The sequence below is a fragment of the Anser anser genome, assembly GCF_964211835.1.
Source record: "Anser anser genome assembly, contig: HAP1_SCAFFOLD_46, whole genome shotgun sequence".
Lineage (NCBI taxonomy): Eukaryota > Metazoa > Chordata > Aves > Anseriformes > Anatidae > Anser > Anser anser.
The window spans coordinates 1,444,576-1,455,000 of record NW_028153973.1 but is presented as its reverse complement, the minus strand read 5'-3'; the positions used below and the strand labels follow the sequence as shown (position 1 = coordinate 1,455,000).

Below are 10,425 nucleotides of genomic sequence, written 5' to 3'. Positions count from 1 at the left end.
GGACGGTTACCTGATGTCTCCTACACTATTGGCACCCACTAAGTAATATGCAAAATTAATTCTTCAATACTTAAAGAAAAAGGACCTAAACTCACTCTTGCTTGGTGGTAAGAAGACTCCATCGATGTAACGTCCCTTTGCGTGATGAAAAGCACAGTTGGCTTTCTGACAGCCTACTGGCTGCTTCTCCCAGTAGCAGGGAATCTCACCGCGCTTTTTCTGAAGACAGAAAGAAAGACAAGCTCGTGATAACATGCACCTAAGGTTTGCAAAGAGATGCACAGTTCCAGGTCACGACAGCGATAGGGCTGTCACAATACAGTGCTGAAACATCATTCCAAAGGTCAGTTTATCACGGAAGTATAGTATTTCCGGGCATATTCACAAAGTTTGCAGAAGCTGTAACCACTATGCACGTTTAGCCCTGTCATCATTCAGTTTGAGAAGACAGGCACTCTCAGACATCAGTTTAGGGTGGGTTAAACTAATACGCCTAGGATTATACTAGGATTATTCAGAGGGAAAAAGAACATCTTAAATTGCCTACGTTAACTCTATCCAGAACTACTTCTTGGAGACTTCGTTCTTCTGCACCTTTAACTTTCCCCACTGCTTCCTAGCCCAGGCAGCTAGAACAGCATTATCTGAAGGACTCCGGGACACAAGAGACCTGATAGATCATTATCAAGCCTGCTCTCAGGAGGCTAGTACAGCCTGTTTATTACCCCCCTGCTCCAGCAGGTTTTAGCAGTCTAGTTAGCGGTTATTCTGCATCTGTTGAGACAATACTGTCGGCGTCTAATAAAAGAAAATCTTGCTAAGACATACCTAAGGCATTGATTTTATTTCCCTCTCCTTCCTCCCACCCCCTCCCCTGCTAACAGAAACCAGTGTAATTCCAAAGCAAATGACTCTACCCTGCAAAAGCACAATCAGCACACCTACAGCACTGAAAAATGCTTTTGTTGATTTATTTTGAGAACACATCTTTAGGCACTCACGTCAATTTCCATGTGTCTGAATCGGCAGACATTCCTGAAACAACGACCCTCCTGCCACAGCGTGCAGACTGTCTCGTTCCCCAGAGCAGCTTCGCAGTGGCGGAAGGAACAGTTGTCTCCCTGTAACCAAAAGGAAACCAACAAGGAAAATATAGTACAGCCTCAAAAACGTCCATGCTACTGCCTCAGGTTGCTACGATTGAATTCAGAATCTATCTGGTTATCACGTTAACCAAAGACCAGTGTGCCTCCTCCTCCTACTCTACCCCTTCCTGAAAAAAATGAAAAAAAAAAAAAAACCAAAAACAAAGCAAAGCAAAGCAAAAGAAACCCAGCCATACCTTGGTACAGGTAGAATAGAAATAGAAGTAGCAATCGTCTCCTTGTTTAGACATGCCGACAAGTTCTGATAAAAAGCTCGGGTTCTCTCCACAGCGACTTCCTCTGCTCTTGGAGAGAGCTGTCTTCACCCTTGCTTGGGCTGAAAGTCTTCCACTGGCTTGTGATCAGTGAAATCTTCTTTTTAAAAGTAACCCTAAACAAAGTACCAACAAGTGAAAAATAATGAGTAACAAGCATTTTTCCAGCTTTCTTCTGTTCATCAAATTAGTCTCTTGAGGAGAGCAATGCCTTGAAATCAGCTGTTACGGGAACTAACACAATATTAAACTAAAGTTCTGTAAAGCTGCCAGGAGCTTTGTCAGCAAGTGTTCTCTTCCACGTCCTCAATAATATGCCTTGGAGCACACCTGGAAGCCTGAAAATGGAGTCACTTCTTCAAAAACCACCTGATCATACATGCAAGGCAATGATCAACTATGGCTACGAGTAACTTCTACAGAATGCAGTATGACGCGTTAAATAGCATGTTCCAGTCACTGTGGGTCTTCGAGTTCACCTACCTGGACAACCTCAGCAAAGTTATTGATCTTCAAAGACTTCCAGTTAACTTCTCCTGGAGGCCGAACCAACACTGAATCCGTGAATTAATGATAAAGGGGTAGGAAGAATTTGCCTCTCCACTTTGCCAAGGGAACCTCTCATCCACAATTCAAACGTAGGATGTGCTTTTAAACAGCTTATAACTAATGGAGGAAGCAAGTCCATCTGAACACTCTCTCAGACTGGAGACAGCCAGGGTTAGTTAGCTCTTCAAAAAATAAAAACCAAAAAAAAACCCCCACAAAACAAAACAAAAACAAAAAAAACCAGTGCCTTTAGAGATGAACTCGTGATTCAAAGTGGCTGCAAAAATGAGGATCCATCTTCCACAGCCAGACAATTTGACTTTTTTTTTTTTTTTTTTTATTCAAAATTCAGTATGTTCCAATCTCTGGTCTTCAAGATTTCTTCACCTATTAAGAAAACACTAAAACCTTTCCCCGTCTTTATTACCTGTACAGCAAAAAACACACCAGTGCATAGAAATACACAAATGTGCATACGCATACACACATATGTGTTTAGACACACACACGAGGAGTGAGTGATAGAAAGTTAGCGAGAGCGACAGTGGAAATCAGAAGTTTTGCCTTTTTGACACAGAGAGCGCGTAAAAACTCTCTCATTTTGAGGGAACTAGAAAAAAATGGAGGATCTACCAAATATTTTGATGAGTATGCCTTCGAGGCCAATGCTTTATACCATGAGTGATCTGGGGGCCAGCACACAAATATGCATACATATGTACATGCATACAGGATAAACATATCTATACACACAAGCGTGCACAGTATATGTTGTATGGTATCCATATGGAGAACAACTCGTAGCCCTGATCAGACACGTAGAGTTGCAATCAATTAACAGCAGGAAGACAGCAGATCAAGGATACAGCAAGCTTTGAGAGGCAGGGCAATGCTCACTTTGCCAGTGGCATGGCTGCATGATACCAAGAATTTTGAATTAGTTTGATTTTTTGGAAGCAATTTGTTTTCTTTCTGCGCTGTAGCAAATACCACAGGTTTGCCATCACGTGCTGTTCCCTAATCCATATATCCATCATCATCCATTGCTGCAAGATCATGAAAGGTTAGAAAAGATGACTAAGGTCCAATTTAACAGCCAATGATTTTTCAATGACCAGAGCTGCAACAGATTTTATTTAGCCACAAGCAGGTTTTTTTTTCTGATGTGAAGTCAGATATTTTGATTTTTTTTTAAGACACTAAATGTCATAAAACCTGCAACCAGACCAGATAAAGTTCAAATTAGAGTGATTCTGAATCCTTTCATTAAAATGCTGCACATTTCTGTGCAAATTATTTCTGACTCTTCTGGACAAAAGCGGATGAAATAGTTCTTACAAATTAATAATAAAAGGTTGGAACCTTTTACTCACACAAACACTAGTGAATTTTCCAGGAAGTATTATTTTGGCAGGGAATTTTCCCAAATCTAAAGTAAAGAGGGGAAAAGTTGGGTTCTCGTATTAGTTGTTGGTTTTGACTGCTTGACAAAGGGAATAAAAACAGTAGTTAAGTGCAAGGTTTCCTTCTCTTCTTTAGTATTGAGAGGAATCGTCACTTCCGACCTTTAGCACCTTCAGAAACACACTTAGTGCCATGCAGATTCCTCTGCATCTACTTCTAAAAATTACTGGTGCTCCTTAGCATGGAAGTTGGACTTGAAATCTTTTCCAGATTGAGCTCTTTTGAATGCCCAAGGAGCTCATCATTTTGCTTGTTGCCTTCCATTTTCCTGAACAGACCCAGAACGCTGTTCAGGGTATGAATGGATCTGGTCTAAGGAATGGGAAGAAAGCAAAAACCAAGGATACCTCACAGCCCTAAATGCCATAAAAAGCAGTCTCATTTTAAAAAAGATCTCCAAAGCTTTTTTTTTTTTTTTAACTGACATCTGCCAATATGGCGATCCAAGTGCTGAACAGAAACCAACTGAACTAGCCCCTGAAAGCCTGAATAAAAATGAGTAACTCTGGTGCACTCAGCAGGTCTGTAATAGAAGTTGGCAAGAGTTTTAGATTTCTTTTTTCTCCAGGGTGCTAGTAAAGTTTTTGCGTTACGAGATTTTGAACTCTTTTTGTACAAAAGAATTACAGATGCACTACAGTCACGGTAGCTGGGGGTCTGGAAATACATGCCAACAAGTGTCATAAACTTTGCCTTTGCTGAAGGAAGATAACTAGTCCAAAGAAAACCTGTCTAGTTTGTTTTACAGGCTTGTCTTTCTCAGTATGGAACAAACTGACCTCCCTGGTCTAACTTTCCAGTTGGCTATTCTGCCTTTGTCCTGGAGAGAAGAGCAAGAAGGGAACAAAATATTTTTGCACTCCAAAAAATGCATTAGGGAAGGATTATCACACCTACCTAAGGGTAATTTCTTGTTTGTTTATAAAGCACAAAGTCTTTCTCTTGGACAGTCTCTGTTGCTGGCCTGTTTTGTGCCTTCCATTTATAATAAAGGTATTAAAGATGCTTACCCCGTTTTGGTGGTTTTTTTTTTTTTTTAGAACAGTGTAAGCAGACAGTCGGATGACAAGCAAGAAAGAACAGCATAAACTCCTTGTTGTGACCCTGCTTTTTAATCACCCAGCATCAGCCTGGCTGCAAAACAGTCTCCGCTGATTTACCTGCTTGTTAAAGCACCCCACAGGCTGCAAGTGTTGTGTGCTAGGTGTCAAACTATATTTAACGGTGCATAGGTAAACCATTCATCTTCCCATGGTCGAAGCACAGAACAGCCCCCTACTAGCACAGCTCATCCTTGCTGTAACTGCTTTTAAACCTATTTGTTGGTAAGAAAAGAGCTCAGTACACCACCTTCACAGGGCAAAAATTCACATGGAAGAGCAGAAAAACCCAGAAGTGCTTCCTGAACTTCACGTTACCAACAGCACCATCGGATTTAGATCCTGGCCTGGCATCCAGGATGCACGGCCTGCAAGCACTGCTGCGATGTGGAAGTGCCAAGGCAGGTTTTTGGCCTGCCCTAAAACACTTTTTTTTTTTTTTTTTTACAAACAATACAAAGAGTGTGCCAGGTATGCTGTAATGCCCGTGTGCCAGGTCAATAGAGGATATCCAAACAACAGAGGCGCTTCTCCTAATTTCCCGCGTGAAAACACTTTCACAGCATTCTTTTCACGAAGAAACCCCTCTCTATCTTCTCCAATGCTCCAGGACCTGCTGCAGCTGCAGCGGCTGCGCTGGTACAACCCGCATCTTTGACAAATCTTTTCAACAGTTCTGCTTTACCTCGGCACAGTTGAGGTCACTCCTCTTCCTCTTCCAGCTGAGGAAGCAGCTTGCGGGCTCTGCCACACGGTCGGTGCAGAAGCGAAAGCTGGGAACACAGCAGTCAAACTCTCACTGCTAACGAAGCCACCAGGGCAGAGGGCTGACACAGACCCGCCAGAGGCGAACCGTACCCGCTCTCCCTCCCGGCTGCGAGGCTCGCCGCAGCAGCCCCGACCCGAAGCGCTCACAGTGCTTTGCTTGGTGATGTCACCGATGAGTCAGAGTCCCCAGATGAGCATCTGCCTTGCCACTCTTTAATGTTGGTGTTGTTTTTTGGTTGGTTGTTTGCTTGCTTTTGAAACTTATGCAGGTTATGGTAAACCTTCAGGTAAACCACAGATCAATGGGGAAGAAGTCCCACACGAGGGAAGGCCGTGCTTTTCTTCCAGGCAATGGCGCATGCTTTAACATGCTGCATTTAACAAAGAAGCTCTCTCCATTTTGCGCAGTGGCAACAGGCACGACTGCAACACACGCACGTGTAGGCAGCACCTGCAGGTCCCAAACCCTTAACCAATTTTTAGATAGCACCAATTTTTTATGTAGTTGCTTTCCCTTCATCCATAACCCCTTTTTTCCTTTCTTTGTATCGGGTGGCTCTCCTCCATTGTTCTCTCTGTCATTTTCCTCCCCAGTGTCTGAGCAGGCACTGGGAATCGTTTCCAGAGGAAGGGTACTGCTGAAGCTACAACATTTACTCTCAGGGAAAAGAGAGTATGTGAAAGAATACATACTTCCTTTCTTTTTCCTTTTTTTTTTTTTTAAATCTCTGAAATCAACGCTGCGGCCTGGCAGCAAATAACTATGGGAGTAATGATGATTCCTCATCCTCACTGTAACGTTGTAGTTAATGTCATAAAGAAGCAATTTCCCCAGACAGTGGCCATTTGAGATGGGAAGGGGCAGTAAGAGGAAGTTTTCCTTAGACTAGCTCTTCCCCCAGAACACCTCGCCATCCAGCAACAAATTCAATTCACCTGCTCCGCCTGATCAGTCAAACGCGCGTCCGACTCCAGCACACGCCACAGCGGTGGTTCTGACGTGGTTTGAGAATCACCTATCCGCAGAATATCTCGGGTTTGTACACTCAAATAACGCAGTCTTTTCCAAATAAGGCCCAGAGCTCACACTCCGAGTGCAGCCTAACAACACCAGAGGGCCGGTAGGCTAAACATTCCCATCCTGGCAACAGGACTGACCCGGGCAACAGTAAGCATCCCTTCTGCACTTTCATCGTGAACATCAGCATAAGGAAACAGAGACCTCCTCGATCCAAGTTTGAACAAACCCAAGCGGGTTTGAACAACCCAAGCGGGTTGTTTTCAGCAAACTAACGGAGAAATTAAGGTGACAACCGCGTGCATCCAGAGTTAGTCAGATCCCGAAGGCAGTTCCTTTGGGAAACGCAGGAGCAGCGCGCCAGATGACGGCTACCTTACAGCGCACCCCTCAGAGGCACTGCTACGAAAGGAAGGCAGAAGGTTGGAACTCAAAATAACTCGCAAGGCGGGTTAAGGGGGAAGCTTTAATTTCCTGAGCAGAACCTCCCCCCTGAAGACAGCCCAGGGACTCTTTGCTTCCCCAGGGAGACGGCAGGGACAGGGCAGGGAGGTGGGATGGAGGGACACAGGGCCAGATGGACGGCCAGACGGCCGGATGGATGGACAGACGGCCAGACGGACGGCCAGACGGCCCAAAAGGCCTGAGCAAGGGCTGAGGAGCGGGAGGGAAGGGCAGGGCGAGGGGAAGGGCGGCCCTGGGCCTGACAGGGCACCTTGGGCCTAACCCCGGGCAGCAGCTCCCCGTCTCACAGGGCCCGCGGGGGGCTGCCTGTAACAGGAGATGCGGGCAGGTAAATTTTACAAGCACTGCATCACAAATACCCTGCAACACCTGAACTATTCACTGGGGCAGCCTCCTTCCTCACCTCCTGAAAGCTCCAGCTGGCAAACCAAGGACAAAATGAAAGGCAGATGTGGAGGACCTCGTAAGATACTGTTTTGTTCCCTACGTGCCCACTGCTGGTGACACGTAATGCCTCCTGTTCCCGAACGACATTGGCACGTTACATCTTTACTACATGCTGAAAGGAACTCAGCAACTTGAACACAACTTAGAATTACCCATCCCGGCAGCAGGCTGTCCAGCTGAAGCTGCTTTCGCCAATCAAGTGTGTCATGCTGCCCCTCAAAGGTTTCTTCCTGGGAACGTCTGCTGTGACACTCCTGACGTATTACTTCTCGGAATGGCAGAACTGCGCTGGGTAGGCCCCACAGCAAGACTCGTATTTCTGTCCTTCCCTTTCAGGAAAGGATCTCCCACCTTGAATTTATTAATTTTCATGATGATGATACACAAATTGAAGTTTTGAAAAACTGAATGCTGATTAACAGATTTCTAGCACAGCCTGTGCATCAAAATTCATTTCTCTCCATTTAGGTAATCTTAGTTTCTGAGTTACAGTTACAGTCAAAATTTTTCTTCTTCGATTTTTTTCTTTTTCTTTTTTTTTTTTTTTTTGTGATCAGAAAAACGAGGGGACTGGCTGTCCCAAGTCAGCCGGGGAACTTCTCTTTGGTCGATGCATCAAGGAACTCAGCTCTCTTGGGGAAACTTAAATAGAAAAGACAGATCTCCAAACGGATAAAAAAAATAAATCAAATGGTAAAAACCCAACCGACACATCTGATACCCCAGCTTATTGAACAGCACAAGGGTTTAATCTACAGGCTCTGTCCAAAGCAGCAAGAAGTGACAGATTTAATCCAAACCAGTTGCCCGCTCTCACTCTCTGATCTGGAGACGTTATTGGACAAGCATGCATAGCAGTAACACTTGTAAACACTGGGTTACTGCACCACAGCCCCAAATCCCTCACGGGCCCACTAAGATACTTTTACTGACTGATCCACAATAAGCACTCCCAAAAAGATTCTCAACAAGTTAAACCCTGTTTAGAAAGAATCTGAGGAACCTGTCACTGCAGCAACAAAGGGCTGCAATTGCATGCAAAATCTCCAACACCCTCCTTAGCACCCTGCTAGCTCAAGGACTGTGTGGGGCTTCCGTGCCCTGAACGAGTCCACCCTGGCCACGTAATGCAGATGTAATGGTCAAGAAAGCACATAGCGTTATCGAAACTTATCAGATCCACAGCAAAAAGAAAAGCCCACGCTTCTATATTTCTCCTCCTTCTCCATTCACAGAAGGAAGAGACTGAAAACAAGCAGATTTGTGGTTTACATTTACAGTTAATGTGAAAAATGGCTATTTGTGAAATACATCACGTATTGTTTCAAGCTACAAACAACTCGCTCCCACAAAGGAAGGACTTTTGACCTCAGCATGCAACCCCAGTTACAAATAACTTCCTATCTACCAGCGGGCCGCGTTCCCCTGGCACTCAGTCACTCCGCAGCACGGCAGCCACCTTTGTTCTAAGGATGGCAAATTCTACTTAGAAACGCTCTGTAGAAGAGTGATGCTGTCCCCTTTTAACACGATACGGCCTGCAGCACAGAGAAGGGAAAGAGGGGATTAGAGAGAGCCCAGAACCTGAGAATAATCTCGTGTTTTCAGAAAGTGTTTCGTGTGGTTGAGCAGGGTTTTGCCCATCACGCAGAGTGCAGGCCGCCTGGTATTACACGTTCCAAAGGCCAGAACTGGTCTCAGGCAGGGACAGATTCTCCTTCATTCAGCAAAATCAGCAGCTCAAAAATCATCAGGGACAGAGATGTAGCCAGGAATTGCTCACTGAACTTCAACAGCAAGGCTCGTCACACGGTTGATACCTCTCAGTGCTGCTACCTAGAAGGCTCACCCGGGCAGGTTTCAGACCGCGCGTCACTCGGGTTGCACAGACACACGACACACCCAGCTGTTTCCTTGATTTTGTCTTGGAGTGAATCTCCTCTGCATCATCCAGCGCCAAATTCACGTACTCGTCAAAGCCCTAGAAATCGGCAACAGTGGCAATTAGTTCAGCAACAACACTAACCATCGTCAGCTTTGCTGAGCCAGGCTGGACAATGAAGACTAATTGTTAGAGAAGCACGATTTCTTTTTTCCCTTGGGCTAGTTTTTCTTGACAAGAAAAAATAGGATTGTGAATGAGGGAAAACAAACTAACGACGTAACGTGGGGTCGTGCTGACACTCACGATGATGCAGCCTTCTATCCGCACGTTCACTTGCTCAGCCACACCTGGATCCTCGAGCTCTGCAGAACGAAGGAGGAGAGTAAATTGGAACACAAACACCGCGAGCAGTTTTGTTCTCTCTCGTGTGTTCAGAAATACCCGCTAACCATAGCCGCTAGAGCTCCCAAACACTCCAAGGAGCAACTCTCAGGGGCAGTTTCAATTAACAGTCTGACATTTTAGAGTCTTATATGACTGGGTGAATACTACACGTTTGCTGAAGGACACGTTTCCAGTCACAAGGGAACACTCCTGCAAGCCCGGCTGCACGATGCCACTCCCGTTAACACGAGGGCGAAACGCCGGGCTGCGCAGCAGCTCCTTGTACCCACCAGCACGCCGCACAGCTCTCCATTCCCCACAAACCTGCCCCGAGCAACGGGTGGGAGCCGAAAACTCAGCGAGGGAGATCCCCGGACCCTCCCCGCTCCCCCCACCCCCCCCAAATCCCCATCCCCATCCCCTCCCCGTCCTCTCCCCGCGCTACTCACGCTCTGCAGGTAGCGGAAGATGAGGTTCCGGGGCGCTGCGTGAAGGGCTCAGCACGGGGACAAGAGCTCCAGGCCCGGGACAAGGCCTCAGGACAAGGCCTCAAACCCTGCAACGAGGCCCCAGGGCCCCGGGACAAGGCCTCAAGGCCCGGGCCGAGACCCCTGAGGCCGGGGCCGCCCCCCACCCACTCCCCCGTCGCTCCCCGGCCGCAGGAAGGCTACGATGGGCTGCACCATCACCTTCTGCACCTTCTGGTCCTGCCCGCGGTACGCCATGGCTGCCGCCGCCTCGCTGCTCCCGCCGCCCCTGCTGGGCCGCCTCCGGAAGCCCCTGAGGCCGGGCGGGAGCGCGCAAGGGACGCTGGGATGCTGGAGGAGCGTGGGGGGGCCGCTCTAGCAGGCCGGGAGGACCGCGTCTCTATGGTTGCAGGCAGGGGTCCCTGCGCCAGCTTTATTGGCGAGCAGCGAGGCTGGGG

General features: G+C 46.8%; 1 long non-coding RNA gene across 4 annotated transcripts; it reads right to left on the bottom strand.

Moving 5' to 3' along the window:
* Window positions 1-15: 15 nt before the first annotated feature.
* LOC310891065 lies at window positions 16-10,425 on the bottom strand. 4 transcript variants are annotated; one of them, XR_014577410.1, is made up of 6 exons: window positions 9,950-10,425; window positions 9,420-9,478; window positions 9,052-9,212; window positions 1,343-1,536; window positions 1,002-1,121; window positions 16-219 (listed from the first exon to the last, which is right to left on the bottom strand). It is a non-coding gene; the product is annotated as an uncharacterized lncRNA (long non-coding RNA). The 4 variants fall into 4 exon arrangements; XR_014577409.1 differs by having other exon boundaries at window positions 1,002-1,536; XR_014577411.1 differs by having other exon boundaries at window positions 1,002-1,536; window positions 9,081-9,212.